Source organism: Ranitomeya variabilis, chromosome 1, assembly GCF_051348905.1.
Source record: "Ranitomeya variabilis isolate aRanVar5 chromosome 1, aRanVar5.hap1, whole genome shotgun sequence".
Lineage (NCBI taxonomy): Eukaryota > Metazoa > Chordata > Amphibia > Anura > Dendrobatidae > Ranitomeya > Ranitomeya variabilis.
In genome coordinates, this window is record NC_135232.1 from 122,792,527 (window position 1) to 122,808,818 (window position 16,292).

Below are 16,292 nucleotides of genomic sequence, written 5' to 3' on the forward strand. Positions count from 1 at the left end.
TGACAGAGGAGCAAGGTTATATAGCGACTCCCACATCCTGATAGGAGCAGGTGAACAGAGGGGATGATGCACACAAGTTAAATTCCACAAGTGGCCACCGGGGGAGCCCAGAATCCAATTTCACAACACCACAGCATGTGGACAGCAAAAATCAAGGCCAGAACTTATCTTTGTTGAAATGAACTGCAAAGCAGAAGAGACCAGGCAGGGATGTGAATCCTCCAGGAACAATGGACAACTGGCACTGACTAAAGGGTGAAGCAAGACTAAATAGCCCAGTCAAAATTGCAAAAAGTGAACACACCTGATAAATGCTGCGATTCAGAGACAGCAGCGCTACCACTTACAACCACCGGAGGGAGTCCAAGAGCAGAATTCACAACACACCACCAACCATGACTGCTTGTCAAGCTCCAAGTATGCATTTTCCTTCTCCTACATAACACTGGCAAATAGTTATCCATGATTTTGAGCCAAAGAAAACAGGCATATGGTCCCAGTCATCAGCTAGTTTGCCAAGTAAACTCTAAGATGGTCAGGTTTATGATGGTGCAGTTCTGGCTATACAATCTTGTGGAGGTAACTGCCTTTCAAAATGTTAGACATGTGCTCAGCCTCAATGGAAGATACTCAGACACCATTATGTATTACAGGACAGTGCAGGAGAATAAAGGTTGCTCTCTCAACTTTTCTTTGATCCCCAAAGTTCACTGCACTGTAGCTAACTGAAGCAGAAACTATGGGCAGGGATAGTACATTAGTACATGAGTTTCACAGCCCACTGTGTGAATGTTTGTAGAGACAGCACAACAGCAACTTGGCTGGGTGATAAATCTTCTGTGATTGGGAGCTACATCTATCTTCCCTTACACTCCAGTTTCTACTCAACGAGCATACCAAACAGGCATACTAATCCCAGTAATTTCGCTTATACTGAGCTAGGAAAAGCCAGTGCTGACTGGCTGTAGGGATCGAGTGACAATACAATATGATGCAAATCCCGGAAAAGCCAGTGCCAACACCGCTGGATTGGCGACGGAAACATAGTTGAGTATTGATGTTATTACATTAGAAAGGGAAACATAGGGATTGAGAAGGGTTTGTCTGTGTAGTGGATAACCCCTTTAAATGTTCACAGCAATACGTAGTAACGCTATATAGTCATGATTTGGTTGTTTTGTAATACTTGGGGAGTTTTAAAAGAAGGAGTTCAGATCATAGGGTGCTTTTATATTACGGTACATTCAGAGACCCTTTGTGGCTTATGTCCAAACCCCCGATAAAATGGGATTTGGACATATGCGCCAGCGAGGCCATAGACTATAATGGTGCCGGCAGAGCATCATTGTCAGGCATGTATGCCTACTAGAGGCGGATAACCAGATACAGTCTATTACATCTGAGTGTCCGCATCCTGAAGGTGAACACTCCTGATAATGATGCACAGCAGAGAGCACTTTCACTCTGCCACCATCTGTCTACCATCATAGTCTATGGCCACATTGGCGCATATGTCCAAATCCCATTTTGCAGAGGGTTCGGAAATATGCCCCAGCGAGACCATCGAAAGTGTACCTAAACACAATGTGAAAGCGTTCCCTTAAGAGGCTTATTCCATCTCCACCCAGAATATTTTTATTTTGGTCAAAACCATCCCAACTCTTGAGGGAGATGTGGTTAATGAAAAATTACAATTTTGGTGATAATAAATACCCCACCAGGATTGCAATACTAAAATGCCCCTGTCAAAGACTGACAGTAGCCTTTTAGTAGTTAAATGTCATTATGGTACTAACAAGTAACTCAGACCGCTGCTGTTGAAGTCAAGTGCTGACTCTATTAAGCAGAATCAGCTGCTGAGCCTGCAGCATGTTTCCACTCCTAATATGTAACACACATTTATGTCTCATGTCAGAAGGGGATTCAAGTGTTAACAGTCACTCTAGGTGAACTTGCAGCACCATGTCTGTCTTTGCTCCTTCTCTTTCTAGATCCTCCCTCTTTCTTCTTTTCCCCTCTAAGTAGCCTTTTGAGCAGCAATTTCACCCTTCAGTTAGCTAAACATATATCTTCTCTGAAGACAAATTTTACAAACTGAATGCAATATATGAGCTCAGTGAGAAAAAGGAGGAGAAAGAAGATGCAGTACAGTATATTATGTTTTATTTATCTTCACGCGTACTAATAATTTGTGAAAAAAAAACATGAATTGACAGTTATTCCTTAATCTTAGGCTACACATGTCACAATCATGATGACGTTTCCTGATATTTTGGGACACCAGAAGAAATTGAAAAATTACCTTCATAGAACATTTTTAAAAAATCAGTATGTGACTACATTTTGACTTTTTGCCAGTGGATCCAAATTATTTACTAGGTTTTCAGTGCAGTAATCCGCAAAAAAAATTGTATATTTTGCTTTAGGAATTAAATCTTTCAAGTTCAAGTGCTGTAAAGGGCCTATTGGTGGGTGTTTGGGGTCTTGAGCAGAGAAAAAGTTGTTTCAAATGGATAGGAGAGCCTAAGGGCAAAATACAGCAAAGCTTTGCTACACACTGTTACTATTCAGTCTGGAGGCACATTGCCCTTTTTATCAGCAGTTCTTTAGAATTGTAAGATAAGCTTGCAAGTTTTGCACATTTAGTTTAAAATACAAAGATGAAAAACAAATTATCACATATCAGGATGCTTACAACAAACGCTGTCTTTGTAATGGTAAGATCTGGTTTTTATACATAACGGTAATGAAGCAAAATGATAACAGGGTAATTGTAAAAGAGTCACATGGCAATTACTAGTTTATCTAATAGCTGGAAAAACACATTTACCTTATTTTATAAAATCTAAGTGTAAAATCTTTGACCAGCAGTTTGTAGCCTTTAGCATTTCAGCTACTTGCAGGAATAATCACTGCTACTTCATGTCAGCCAGATGATATTGGGTGTATTATTATTCTGCAACATTGTGCTGTTACCATATACACCGTTATTCTTTAGGTGACATTCCCACAATTATTGTTCAAACTGTTGCTTCTGTTTAGCAAAGATTCAGCATGCACCCATCCCCACCATATTGTTTCTTCATACATCTCCCTGCTCCCCATACTATGTCTGTACCCATTTCAACCCCCTCACTCCCCGAACTGTTTCCACACCTATTCCCCCACTTTCCATTCAATGTCTACACCCATCCCCCTTGCTCCCCATACTGTGCTCACACACATCCCACTTCGCTCCTCATTTTGTATCCCCTCACCCTCACTCCCAGTACTGAATCTGCAATGGTTCCTCCCTCCCTTTATGGTGTCTGCACCAATCCCACCTTGCCCCCCATACTGTCTGCAAGAATCCCCCTCACTCCCCATACTGTATCTTCATGCATTACCCCCTCCCTTGCTCTCAATATGGTGTCTGCACCCATTCCCCACTCACTCCCCATACAGTGTTTGAAACCATTCCCCCTCTTGCTCCCAATGCTATGTCTTCATCCATCCTTCCTTGCTCCCTATATTGTGCACCCATTTCCCCATGCTCCTCATACTGTGTCTGCACCCATCCCCTCTCCCTCCCTCCCAATACTGTATCTGCACCCATCCCCATCCCTTGCTTGTCATACTGTGTCTGTACCCATCCCTTCGCATGCTCCCCATACTTTGTCCTCATATTGCTCTCCTCCTTATTACAGTAAATCGTCAGTGTCTTCAGCTCCACTGGATAGGGGATTTTGACAGATTTGAAAGTGTTTTAGAATCTCACAGAATTGGTCACAGGCCACGTAACACTGTATGTCTGAGAAATGGAAGCCTACAAATTTTTTAAAAGCTTTTGTTGACATTTAGAGATCCCAGAAATATACTGCACACTACAAATAGTGTATGGCAGAGAAATATAGCCCAGGAAAATGTTTCAATGTTTTTTGGGTGTGCTATATAAAAAAGGACCTCAAAGCACATAATTATTGATGGATAAAATTATATTCAAATTTTTCGGGCCCCCCAAAAAAATCTTGCAGCTATATATCTGCCAATGGACTGCACAGAACTAATCCCTGTCTACAGGCTGGATTCTGTCACTCTCCTTGCTCCTTCGAGTCTCTCCCACCCTAGGCTAACTGCACACTATATGTGCACTCAGGCATAGACAGGCTCCCTCCCTCTAATACAAGTGTCACAGAGCTGTGCAATGGCGTGAGTGTGCTGAGCCAGGTGGAACCATTTATTATCCCTGACATGTCAGATGGCCAGCCAATCACAGTAATTCAACAACCAAGATGGCAACACCATTACAGTGACTCACAGGTAATTCCCGCATGCTTATTAGCTGCATAACACGCTCCAAAGATGCGGGGCGGGGATTCAAGTTTTACATTGAGCACCGACCATTACTCGCTGAATAATGAGCACATCAAAACACCGTGACACTTGAGTGATAACCAAGTATTACTGAGCGTGTTCGCTCATCCCTGGTACATTCACATGTTACAGTTAAATTGCGGCTTTCTGCTATAACTATCACTAAATAACTGTTCCTTTGCAGCACTTTTTTGCAAAAATACAGAGTTTTGAAGTGATTTCAAGTTAATTGTCCCAAAAAAACAAAACTATTTGACCGCAGCATGCGACTTAATCCTCATAGGTCTGTGGTCAAAGATGCGTTTTGTAAAGAGCCAAATAACTGTTTAAACTTCATCAATCTAGAGCAAGTCTATTGTTCAGTTAAATTAGTTTTCTTTAAACCTTAAAGGGACTATGTCAGCACAGGATGACTGTTCAAACCTAGTACAGATACTTGGTGCACCATTGGCATTGCCTAATAGTTATAGGAAGTCTGTTAGTAGGGTCAACACCCCTAAATCGTCTATATAGGCATGTAGGTCACAGAAAGTTGAACAAAATAACATGTTTTTAATTTATGATCAGATATCTGATTCAAGAGAAATTTACGTTTTTCTTAATATGTAAATTAGATGTTAAATCTATGAGCAAGACATATGTCTCCCTGAGATTCTGCCTCCAAAGACTATTTTAAAAGAAAGGAGTTATCATCAGTGTGAGACATGTAATGACTGACACTTTGCCCTCATAACCACACACAGCTCTGCAATGAGATCAAAGCACAGTGCAAAAGAAGTGAACTTTGTCTTATTACAAACATGTGCAGGAGCAATTGTCCAGGTGCAGTAGCACCCTCCAAACTGTTTACATGCACATGCAGATCTTTCAAATACAAGTCCAGCAATACCTTTGCATGGCCAGTCCATTCCTTCATTACTGAGAAATCAGCAATTGAATTAATATGTAAATGAGGCTGAAGAGTTACTGTAGATCTGAAGCCTTAAGGTACCGTCACACTAAACGATATCGCTAGCGATCCGTGACGTTGCAGCGTCCTCGCTAGCGATATCGTTTAGTTTGACACGCAGCAGCGATCAGGATCCTGCTGTGATGTCGCTGGTCGCTGAATAAAGTCCAGAACTTTATTTGGTCGTCCGATCGCCGTGTATCGTTGTGTTTGACACCAAAAGCAACGATACCAGCGATGTTTTACACTGGTAACCAGGGTAAACATCGGGTTACTAAGCGCAGGGCCGCGCTTAGTAACCCGATGTTTACCCTGGTTACCAGCGTAAAAGTAAAAAAAACAAACAGTACATGCTCACCTGCGCGCCCCCAGCGTCTGCTTCCTGCTCTGACTGAGATCCGGCCCTAAAGTGAAAGTGAAAGCACAGCGGTGACGTCACCGCTGTGCTGTTAGGGCCGGAGCTCAGTCAGTGTCAGGAAGCAGACGCTGGGGGCGCGCAGGTGAGCATGTACTGTTTGTTTTTTTAACTTTTACGCTGGTAACCAGGGTAAACATCGGGTTACTAAGCGCGGCCCTGCGCTTAGCAACCCGATGTTTACCCTGGTTACCCGGGGACCTCGGCATCGTTGGTCGCTGGAGAGCGGTCTGTGTGACAGCTCTCCAGCGATCAAACAGCGACGCTGCAGCGATCGGCATTGTTGTCGCTATCGCTGCAGCGTCGCTTAATGTGACGGTACCTTTAGTCAATCCAGCCTCTATGCCATGTAACTTCAGGCAATAGAGCCAATTAATCAGGCAAGAAGAGGAGGTGCTGGGTGGGGGAATAGAGCTTGAGTGACAGAGGCTTCAGATCTACAATAGTTCTTCTTGCTCATTTGCGTATTAATTCAAATTTTGATTTCTCAGAAACAGTAACTGGCCATGTAAGGGACATTGTAGGACTGGTCTTTGAAAGAGCTACATGCACATATAAATAATTTGAGTGTGAATTTCTGCTGACAGATTCCCTTTAAGGAAGCGGCTACTGTTCTTCATAGTCAGTTCAAGGTAGACAGTGAGGTTTTCACAGAGCACAGATGAGCTATATGGTGAGCTTGTTGGATTTAGCTCTTGAGAGGTTAAGAAGTTGAGCAGAAGTTGAACTAGAGCAAGTACAAAGGAGGACAACAAAATTAATAAAGGAGATGGGGGAACTACAATACCCAGAGAGATTAGCAAAATTAGGATTATTTAGTCTAGAAAAAAGACGACTGAGGGGCGATCTAATAACCATGTATAAGTATATAAGGGGAGAATACAAATATCTCTCCGAGTATCTGTTTATACCAAGGAAGGTGACGGTCACAAGGGGGCATTCTCTGCATCTGGAGGAGAGAAGGTTTTTTCACCAACATAGAAGAGGATTCTTTAATGTTAGGGCAATGAGAATCTGGAATTCCTTGCCTGAGGAGGTAGTGGTGGCGAACTCAGTCAAGTGATTCAAGAGAGGCCTGGATGTCTTCCTGGAGCGTAACAATATTGTATCTTACAGTTATTATGTTCTTTAGAAGGACGTAGATCAGGAAATTTATTCTGACGGAAAACAGGCTGAACTGGATAGACAAATGTCTTTTTTCGGCCTTGCTATGTTACTTTTTTACTATGAGTTGGGTATGATTAGCCAACCAAATGCCATAAAATCTGATGGAGTGCTTGTGGACCACTATCTACGCTCTTAGATCTGCTGAGGACTGCTGGGTAAATAACTGGAAAATGAGCACCAAGACAGTAGAAAATAGTGGTAATGCACCAATTGTTCTGACGGTTACTCATAAAGTGGGGGTGAAAGAGAGATAAACGCCCTCACTAAATTTGTGACCTTGGGCAAATACAGAGTAATATTTCCTACAGTGATATTCCTCATTGCATTAACCAGTGTGGCCTGGAAAAGTAAAGAGACTGTGGCCTGTAACACTAGTGAGTGGCCCTGATATGTGTTCTGTCGTGACCTACATCAGCAAGTAACACTGTGGACTGTTCATAGTGAAAGAAACTGTGGACTGCTCTGAGTATGATCAATGGTGTATCATAAGTTGTTGGGTTGTGTCTGGTGTCGGTGACAGACTGCAGACCTTTCCTGCTGTTTACTGTAATGTACAGGCTCAGTGAAATGGTTGTGTTGTGTAACCGCCAAGCTGTCTACCATTGTTGTTGTGTAAGCATCAAGCTCGGTGCCACTATCCAGTGTGTAATTATTAAGTCTGTGCCCGCTTTGAGATATTATTACTGTATTACTGATATTACTGTATTATCTGCTTGAATGTTTCATCCTCGTACTGTGGGGCTGTGTTTGAGCTCAAGGTGCACGCATTAATAACTGACAAGCTTACATACCCATATACATACCCAAGTAATATATACCTCTATAGCACACACTCAATAAAAGATGGTATAATCTTAAGAGGCACAATAAGAATGTAATGTGTAAAGTGCTACTTTCCATAGAAGTATGAAGTGTCTACCCCTCCAGCCCTTCTGGGTTAAGTGACATGCGACAACTGTTGATCTATAACTTACATGCTATGAATCCACAATGGAAGGGTCAGCAGAAAAGTGACAGCGCGGCAGCAAATAATTCTCCAATGTCTAGAAAAATGACACATCTCCAATATAGTTTTGCTACCAATGTGCTTTGAATTCTGTATTGAGTCTTTTGATGTCATGGTACTAGATGCATCACTCGGACCTGTCATTGGTGTCAATATTTGCCAAAAAAAGAGGTAATTACATATGGAATATCACTTCAAATCACTATCCCTCAGTATATGCAGATTCTAACAGTAGTATTGGTCGAAATATAAGTATAGAATTCTGCTCGTAGTTTATAAAATGTAAAAAGAGAGTTGCATTAATTCAGATACAAGTAACTATTGTCAGAGGAGTTAATTGAGGCCACTGTGTCTTAAAATGAAAACTAGCACCCATTCCCCACAACTGTCAAGTACAGTGTATACTACGGGGGTCTTTTTAGTAGAATGGTCTTTGGTCACTTGTGGGCGCTAATGGAAATTCTCCAAAAGGGCCACCAACTATTATAGGTTTTTAATAGTATTGGTCTTCTCATATGGGCCAAAGGCTCCAGGACCCAGGTACAAGTGCAGCCCCTGCGCCCACAATACGCCTTAGCCTCACCCTCTATGGCTATACCCCTCATCCATTCACCAAAAGTCATGAATTTCTTGTGTCTCTTTAGCAACCAACCATGTTATTCTAATATGTTCCCACTAATACAATCTTTGTTTTAGGAATTTGATATATCATTTTTTTTATTGGGCATGCATTCTACAGATGTAGCATCAGCTGACATGATGATTACCTTGCACTTTGATGTTAGCCTATTGCCCTGTTCACAGAAAGTGGCACTGCACAAATATCACAGAGCACCATGGCACATTACACTATTAAAGGGGTTGTCTAGGACTTTTACATCGATGGTCTATCCTTAGTATAGGTCATCAATATCTGATCAATGAGGGTGCGACACAGTGCACCCCGCCGATCGGCTGTTCCTGGTGCCAGAGGCCGTTGGATGTGCTCAGTTGCAGATTACAGCAGCAAAGATCCATCAGTTGTAAGATAGCTGCCGCCCATCAGGTATTGCACATCCACCCCTTCATGGAATCGAATAAGGGGCAGATATGCAGTACTTGAACAGTACTTGGACACAGCCACCATACAGTTGACAGAGCTTTGCTGTACAGGTCCACAACTAAGCACGTCCGAAGGTCTGGCCACCTTGACAGCAGGAACAGCTGATTGGCGGGGCTGTGAGTCACATATCGTAAGGATGGGCCATCAATGTAAATGTCCTGGAAAACCCATTTAACATAGCGCAGTAACCATCATGTTGATGTCTTCTACAGCTATACTATACTGGCTTAGTGGGCAACCTTATATACATTGAACAAAGGAAACCTTGATGAAAGTGGTACATAGTTCCCATGTCCTACTATATAATAGTAATTTCCAACCAACTTGTGGTTCTCTAGTTTATGAGGAATCACAAGTCCCATCATGCTTGGAGTTGTACTTTTACAACATCAGGAGATCAGTAGGTTGGACATCAGTGGTCTACCCTGACAAACCTGCCTACTTTTCGCACTAGGGCCACTCCATTAACTATCTGTATTGTTTAAATAAGCACAATCAAGTAGAAACATCACGTTCCGTTCTGTTTATTCAACCTTTCACTAAAGTTACGTTTGTTATTCACATACTATAAACCAGCGATATTTTAGTCTGTGTGACTCATGTAAGTCACGCTTTATAGCAATGAGTAAAGCGTCAGGAATGTTACCGTTGGTATTTCTGAATTTTACAATTTTACATGGGCCCAGCCTCTATTTCAAACATTACCTTATAAAAAAGGGCTTGTTCGTTCTGAAATAGGATGGAGTTCACTTAAATCCATCACAGATGTGGTTTGTTTGAAGGCCAAGCAGACAGCTTCATGGCAGTAACCACTAGGTGGCACCCAGTGCCCACATTTATTCCTGCCGACCGGCACAGACCGACCATTCATATGGTAAATAAAGAGCTGCATTATTAATTTATGCCATTGCATCCACTCTGCACCTAATATTTGTTTAGCCAGCTGTTTCCTCCAATCCTCCTTTAACGCCACTGATTGAAGCCCTAAGTACATTTAGCCTTTTTTCATCCCAAAGAACATTTTGTTGCCTACAAATTACAAGCTACCTTTTCAAATGAGGCCGTATGTTACAGTAACGAACTGTGGAGCCAGCATGTCTAATAATTTCTGTGGGATAACAGAAGTTCACTGTAATCTCTACATGGCTTTTCATTTTAAACAGCAGTTATGTCTATGTAACCCTGACCTAATACCATAAAGGACGCACTGCCAGGCCGCCAGAAATCCTTTACCCATATTATATAGGGTCCATACATCATCACCTTTAATCAACAATATACTCTTACTAATATTAGCTGGGCGTCTTTTATCAATCTCCCCTAAAGGAAACACATGTCAAACAATGGATTTCAATGGACGTCTTATGTGATTGAAAGTGTAATGAAGGACGATTTACTGCAAATGGAAAGGATCTATCACTAATATGATTACAGGTAATGGTCTCAGCCCGCTATTTGTTATGCCCAAATATATGAGGCATGCATAAGCGTTGTTTGCTGGTGATCACCAGTGGTAGACAGTGAGTTATGGCTTTCTATATAAATATATTACATGAGAGAAGAGAAGTTCAGTATATACATGTCAGTGCATGTGGCACGAAAAAGCAGCCACTGCTTGGAAACATGTACTATGGCGGCTCCTGTATGGCGATGTAGTATAATGCGAGTATAATGGGAGTATAATCCCTTGCTAGATGGTAAGTCCCCAGGACATAGGCTGTTATTGCAGTGGAGCCGGGATCCATACCTGAAGTTAATAGATGGAGTTTATCACCTCAATACTCAATAACAAGAGCGAGTCTCATCTGGCCAATTCCTTAAAGTAAACTTTCGGCTTCCATTTAGAGCCCAGGAATATGATATATGATTAACACTGATATTATTGGATTTACTGCCTTTATAGTGAGAATATTCTGAATTATATCAAGGTAGTAAGAAGGAAATAAAATGCTCCGCAGAATACAATCTGTACGTCCTATGTTACATTGAGGACAGGCTGCCATGTAATCTATTGGGGGATTAGAAATATGAAAAATTAATATTTCCCGCAGCCCGGAAGAGTCAATTTACAGATACAGTTAATCAGTGGCCCCTGTGCAAGAACAGTATCTGGGCCCTTTGCAGTCCAATAGCTTTTCATAATGCAAAATTCCACCTGCATGAGAGATAAAAGTGGCCCCCTTACCTCTTGGGCCCATGTGCCGCTGCACAGACTGCCCCAATGATGTGTCCGCTCCTGCAATTAATTTAATTGAAATTCATTTTCATAATGCTGAAGTACTGTGTATACAGATAGTCATCCGGCACCGGCTATACCTGTATTGGGTATTCACCATGATTTAAAGGGGTTTACCTTATTGTCAGTAAATTGTGTCATGATGGAAATCTTTAGAAATATATCATGTGATCCAATGGACATTAAGTTTATAAATGACACAACTGACCCCCCGATATTCAGTTGCCCCCCGACATTTTTGGTTAAGGGACGTAACTATCAAAAAACAAGTTGAAAACAGTATCATGACATGCCAACAAACCTGAAACCGGCAGCAACTCCCACCAATACCACCAGGTGGCACCGTTAAGCGAACACAGCACAGGCATCTCTCTTGGCAGAGCATCGAATAATCCTGTGTGTTTATAACTGCCGGTAATCTCACTCCTCACATCCCATAATATGGGACTCCAGAGCTAAAGTAAGGCTAAGTACACATTAGCGTATCTGTGCGCAGCGCATTATCTGCATGCACAAACACATGCCAAAAAGCATGCAAATGCATGGTTACGCTGCATGCTTACGCATGATGCAAAAAAACGCTGCGTGTGCATGCGTATGTATGCGCTTTTGCCTGCGTTTTCGTTGTTTATGCGCATGTGTTCGATATTTCCAGTAGGGCGTGTCTCAATGGGGGTGTCTCTATGGGTGTGTCCTGGATATGCGCAGTACGAAACATGCAAGCGCATTGAACGCATGCGTACGCATGTCCTTGTGTACTAATGCGTTCCCATAGACAGTAATGCATTGTTTTGACACACTCATCCGCATGCGTATGCCTGCACATATTTGACGCCTCAAAAAATCCAACATGTTTAGTTTGCCGGACACAACGAAACGACGCACGAGGACACATCCGTATACATCTGCATACAAACTGATGCCAACAAATGTCCCTGCATACACAATGTGAAAGATAGGTATGCAAGACGCATGCGGACAGTACGCAGGCCTACGCTGTGCAAAAAAAACCCTAATGTGAAACCAGCCTAAGAAGGACTGATCTGTAACTATATTTTTACTCTACACAAGGTCATGGCACTACAGTATGTCTAGTAATTGTAGTCAAATTATAGAAAGAGAAACAGAGAGACAGGGAGAGGTCAAGAGATAGATGCAGAAGAGCAAGCAGCACTCCAATTCAGACGTGCAAAAGGTGGAGGACTCTTTATTAGCCCAAGTGGCAATGCTTCCGTTCCCAGCAGACCCTTTCTCCTTCTGTGTAACCAAAATGTTGTCCTATGGGCTAATAAAGAATCCTCCACATTTTAATTGGAGTGCTGCTTATTTGTCTATTTTTATATTATTGGACCTATGGGTATGTGTCCGGAAAGCCTTGCACCCACTGCTCAATACTTTAGCCCACGTGGCCACATAATTAAAGTGCACTTCTTGTTTGCACATATTTTGGAGTGTTGCCTCCTTTTATGTTTTCTATATATATACACTATAGGAACTGGAGTTTTGTTTGGGAATCACCCACCATATTTAACTTTTGTGCTGTTCCATTATTAGATAGATAGATAGATAGATAGATAGATAGATAGATAGATAAGAAAAAACAGATGGGTAGAGCAATACATAAATAAATATGAATGATGGAAGACTAAATGATATATGATAGTTGTATAAAGACAATATAATAGATAGATAATAGATAGATAGTCGATTAAACATAGATCGATAGATAAATAGATGAAAAAATACATAAAAAAGCAAAAACAAGAAACAATAGTCTCAATATGAAAATCAATGCCCATCCACTAGTTGCACCCAAACAACTAATGAAAAAAAAAAAACTTTCGGCAGCTCTCCGGGCAGCACCGAGGCAAACATAGAGATTTCTTTGCCCACCTTCATGGTGGCAACGTATCGGCTCCTAAGTAGCTGAGCATTTCTTCAAGTTTTTCAAGCTATAGAGTTTGACACGCCATAAATGTGTATTACCAGTATATCGTCTATCCCACGCTTTATGTGCTGATATTGTTCAAAATGGTTTCCACTATCTGGCAATTTGATGTTCCTGAGGAAATTAATCTAAACGTTTTCTATCAGTTTGGATGAATCTTCCCATCTGACGGATTAGTGGTTTGTGGTGTTCTCTGCGTGACTTATTCCCAGATGTGTCGGCCCCCCTGTGTATACCGTAAGTCTAGTGACAGAAATGCAGGAAATCTGTGACGTCTCACATTCCCAAACCCAATGTGTGGGGTCCGAGCCCAGCGAGCAGTTGTGTGACTGATCTAGGAGCAATTATTTACTGAGGAAACACAATGCCGGGGTTGTACATCGCCTCGTGTCACAGTCATACATATTTTATTCTATCACTTAACATTGCGCTTCATATTTCTCTTATGTCGAGGGATAGCACAACGTATCTGGTACTGGCATTTTCTTCTCCAAATGATCCATTCTACTACATATGCTAAGCCTGGAGGTATAAAGGGTAGAAAGTAGATTCACACGAGATGAGAAATCCTCTGAGAGAACCACAACTTCTACTAATGAATATTCCTGTGCAGGGTGCGCGCAGCAGAGTATGAGACCTCAGTGCCATCGGACCAGTAGAAAAAAGTCCAAAACATCAGCAGAGATGAGTACAATGATTTCTACACTGTGAAATCGGCAGATCATGAATGAAAACCATAGAATATGTGTCCCCATCTTTAGTAATAGGCAAACGTTCCCAAAATGTAGTGAAACTGGCAAGTCAATGAGTTAATTTATAGCACAAAAAACATATACAGATGTAGTAGAGCCGAGTTTGTCAGATGCAACAGATGCAGTGGTGTTTTTCCTTGGTACAAATCATATAACATTGCGTCATGTGGGGTTTTACATAAGATTGGAGTCAGTCTCCAACATTGGAAAAACTTTCATGGTTCACAGCAATAAACTCATGTAGTAGATGACATAATATGTATAAGCTGGACTTGCTGTTTAAGGCTATGTTCACATGTTCAGTATTTGGCGCAGTATTTCTGCTTCTCTTGGCAGGAAAAAAAGAAGCATAAAATCGGTGCGGTTTCGTTGCGTTTTTGATGCCTTTTTAATGTTTTTTTTACACGCGTTCTTGATGCAGATTTTTTCTCGCTCATTATTAGGCTGCCGTCACACTAGCAGTATTTGGTCAGTATTTTACCTCAGTATTTGTAAGCCAAAACCAGGAGTGGGTGATAAATGCAGAAGTGGAGCGTATGTTTCTATTATACTTTTCCTGTTTGTTCTATTCCTGATTTTGGCTTACAAATACTGAGGTAAAATACTGACCAAATATTGCTAGTGTGATGGCAGCCTTATACTTTTCCTCTGATTGTTCTAGTCCTGATTTTGGCTTACAAATACTGAGGTAAAATACTGACCAAATACTGCTAGTGTGATGGCAGCCTTATACTTTTCATCTGATTGTTCTAGACCTGGTTTTGGCTTACAAATACTGAGGTAAAATACTGACCAAATACTCATAGTGTGACGGCAGCCTTATGGATGAAACCTGCAGCAAAAAAAGCTGAAAGAATTGACATCCTACAGATAGAAATCTGCTCGAAATCTGCAGAAATAAGCAATGTCTGCATGAGACTTCAGGATACGCATTCTCTTTGCTGGCATCAGGAAAACATTCAGGTTTTGTGACAAATAAAACGTGACAAATAACTGTAAAGCGCTGCGGAATATGTTAGCGCTATATATATATATATATATATATATATATATATATATATAAAAAAAGAATAAAAAATAAAAATAACGACAAATCTGCAATGTGTGCACAGAGCCCACAAAAGTGAACTCATATCTGTGTCACATAGGGCTGCACTTATAGATGCAGAGATATGTAGCCACACTACAACCTGTTAGGTCTATGCACAGCACCACTATAACATACCATCATCGCCATATTCTAACCTGTTACTAACCTGGAACCATCTCCTCCATTATGGGCAATAATCATTTAATAAGTTAAGACAGATGTCACTATTTGTCCATCACAGTATGTAAAGGTTGTGAAGCCCAAAAGCACTTAGATATCATCAATAAATGTCATCTACAGTTTTCCAGAAACTTACTGCATTATTCTATCATCATACACAAAGACTTATGGGATAGATTCAGCTCTGCTACATGTGGACCCAGCTTCTGACCTTCACCTGTGCTGCAGGCATTAATAGCCAGGATCCATGACCAGGGACATTCAATACTAAGGCACCTGACAGCACAGGTAGAGTGTCACCCTGTACCCACAGGAGACCTGAGCCTGCCACTATGTAACACTTAATACTTTTAAGAAGTAAGGAGGTGAAGAAGAAGTCAAAAGTTTGTAAAACTTTACAAATTCTCCCTGGAGTTAGTTGCTGCATATATATTAATGAGGTGCTCACCTTGTAAACCTTGCTTTTGAGTCCTGACTGTTGCTTTGTGGCTCTGTGGATGGCAGAGGTCCTGATCCTGGGCACCAGAGCCAGCTTCTCATCCAGCAGAAAGGGAAAGCAATACGTCATAAGAAAGTACGCCTCCAAGATGGGTTAATTACAGCCCAGCATTAACCATGTGCTGCTCTCCCAGCCTCAGTGGATGGTGCTGAGGACAGCAGCAACAACACTGTGGCTTCTGTATGCTGCACACCCACCTACTCCACCACCTCCACCTCCAACTTACAGAGTTTCTTTATGCCCCTCTGTGTGATCCCACTCATGGGACCTCATATGGGACATGTCAGATCACCAGTATAGCTAAGAAAAGCCCGATAGGTTGTCAATGTCCTACTAACAAGTTCTTATTGTAGACCTGGGTCTTATTTGCAGGCGTCACTGTATATGGCACAGTATATATAGTGTGCTCAGGGTTAGGGTGACACCGTCGTGGGTGGGGTCCGGGAATACATATACACCGCTTGCCAAAATTAGAAGCAGATGGAAAAGTGAAGGGGACTGAGGAGCATGATGAAGGAGCAAGGCAAGGACACGCAGAAGGAGCAGCCTCACCAGCTCAACCCTCAGAACAGGCTGGCATTATCCGGCCACAGAG

General features: G+C 41.7%; 1 protein-coding gene across 1 annotated transcript in view; it reads right to left on the reverse strand.

Annotated features, from left to right (window-relative positions):
* HAPLN1 (hyaluronan and proteoglycan link protein 1) overlaps positions 1 to 16,020 on the reverse strand; it is a 256,807-nt gene extending 240,787 nt beyond the window's left edge. Inside the window, exon 1 of the mRNA XM_077288661.1 lies at positions 15,647 to 16,020. The gene's annotated coding sequence lies outside the window, so the exon portion shown is untranslated. The remainder of the gene's footprint in view (positions 1 to 15,646) is intronic.
* Between the last annotated feature and the right edge of the window lie 272 nt (positions 16,021 to 16,292).